Genomic DNA, 2,271 nt, shown 5'->3' with positions numbered 1-2,271 from the left:
CCACCCACTTGGCGTCTGTGTGAAGTTGTGGAGCGAGATATCAGTAGATTATATATTGATTTATGGTTGCTAAGGTACTGAAAATGGATGCTATCGTGTGTGGCTGTATATAGTATATGAGGTGATATTTAAAGACTATTTGCCAAACCTGAATCCAAAAAGCAAGAACCAGTGTTTTCTATATTGTTGTTTTGCTGAGATACAGCTTTTAAATGTTGTTAAACAGTTGCTAAGGTGCTTAAAGTGGTTACTAGGGCGTGGCTATAAAAGTAGTTATGTCACTACTTATGGACTGCTTGATAGGTCGAGTCAAAAGAGACCCACTCCCAAGCCTCTATGTCTTTCTGATCCAAAGATATGATGTCAGTTAATTTTTCCAATGTTAAGTCTATGGGATATTTTCAGACATTTTTTTTAAGCCAGCTGTGCACGATATCGTACATCCGATTGCTTAGAAAAAGTCATAGCACTACCTCTCCTCAATAAGCCGTTACGATTTGACACCTCATTCATGGGTCCTCACGACAAACAGTGCAGGAGGAGTAGCGCGTAAAAAAGTTTTTCAGGGCGAATAGTAATAGTAACACTAGAATGTACATTTCCTGAAAGAATGTGAGTGGTGCTTGCAGTGGCAAAACTTCGGCCCCTGTAGCCACCCATGATGTCTGTGTGATGTTGTGGAGCCGAGATATAAGTAGTTTATGTTGCTATATGGTTGCTAGGGTGTTGTAAATGGTTGCTATGGCGTGTCTACATAGTTTATGGGGTGATATTTGAAGACCATTTGCCAGCCTGAATCCAAAAAGCACAAGCCAGTGTTTCTATATTGTTATTTTGCTGAGACACAGGTTTTAAATGTTGTTAAGCAGTTGCTAGGGTGCTGAAAGCGGTTGCTAGGGCTCGGCTTTGACGTTTTTATGTCGCTACATATGGACTGCTTGATAGACGAGCCCGCTCCCAAGCTCTATAGTCTTGTGATCCAAAGGAGTATGATGTCGAATAATTTTTCCAATGTTCAGTCTATGGGATATTTGCACACATTTTTTCGCCAAAATGCCCCCTCTGTACGAATATCGAAGATCCGATTTGCTTGGAAAGATCACATTAGCACACTTCTCCTCAATAAGCCGCATGATTTGACACCTCATTGCTGGGTCTATGACAAACAGTGCGGCGGAAGTAGCGCGCCCAAAGTTTTTCAGGGCGAATAGTAATAGAACACTGAATGTACCCTTTCCTGAAGAAATGTTGAGTGGTGCATTGTCCGTGGCAAAACCGGCTCAGTTGCTTAGTCTTTCTCGAGGTTCATAGCACTGATTTATCTCTTTGCAATCACTCTGCATGAAGCTATTTTTTTTAGCATGACTAGCATGTTGGAATTTTATTATTTTCTCAGTTTATAAGCTTACATGAGTGGAAAAGAGCCACCAACTTCCAAAGCACTATTTTCTTTCTTATATCAGTGATTCTAGATCTATCAGTAAGATTAATATGGTACTCTGTTTATATACTAAAACGGAGTTAGCTGTCCCAATGGGGTACTCTTCAAAGTTTGCCTTCTTTAGGTTTGAGGGAGAGTTGGCTCTCTGTAACTTGCCCCATGCAGGATATAGATCTTGCACAAAGGCTGCTTGACAGGTTAGCCTTGGTTAAGACCTAAATGCCTTCCCTATGACTGCTGTTTCTTGTTCTTGATGCTTGGCAGTTATAGCAATTATAGGTTTCTTAGCGATGTTTGGGCAAATGGGGGTGGGTCTGCTACACGTGTACTCGGGTTTATGTTGGTTGCTTATGGAGTGAGTTGGCAGGGGACATGCTGCCAATTATGAGTATGATCAATTAACCAACCTAGGCGGCATTATGACTATATACCTGAAGCGCAACCCCTTCATGTCCTGGGGTGCTACTTTGGTATAATATGGTTGCTGCCGATGATTATGATGGCTTAGCAGGGTACGGGGGGGGTCGTTTTGGCTAGGTGTACTCTGTTTTTTGGAATTGCTTAGGTCTAGTTGGCCTGTGCAAGTCTGCCACATGATTAATAATTGATCTTTTTCTGCAAAGGTCTGGGCTCTTGCCAGTAAGGGGCCCTAAATGATGGTAGGGCGTAACTGTAGATCACACGCCACTCTGCGCGTATGCATTGATTGGCTGGAGGGTCCATTGAACCCCCCTATCTCTAATACTATTTGCTGTGTGGTGTTCTAGGTGCTTTTAATAATGGTTGGCAGTGTAGTGGGGCGTTGCTTAAATAGAAGTCTTTGTGAAGTT

The 2,271-nt window shown here is 42.3% G+C and overlaps 1 pseudogene; it reads right to left on the bottom strand.

Annotated features, from left to right (window-relative positions):
• The window catches only part of LOC109052335, an 82,128-nt pseudogene that overhangs the window by 7,387 nt on the left and 72,470 nt on the right, over window positions 1-2,271 (bottom strand).

This window comes from Cyprinus carpio, chromosome B4, assembly GCF_018340385.1.
Source record: "Cyprinus carpio isolate SPL01 chromosome B4, ASM1834038v1, whole genome shotgun sequence".
Taxonomy (NCBI): domain Eukaryota; kingdom Metazoa; phylum Chordata; class Actinopteri; order Cypriniformes; family Cyprinidae; genus Cyprinus; species Cyprinus carpio.
This window is presented reverse-complemented; position numbering and strand designations above follow the sequence as displayed.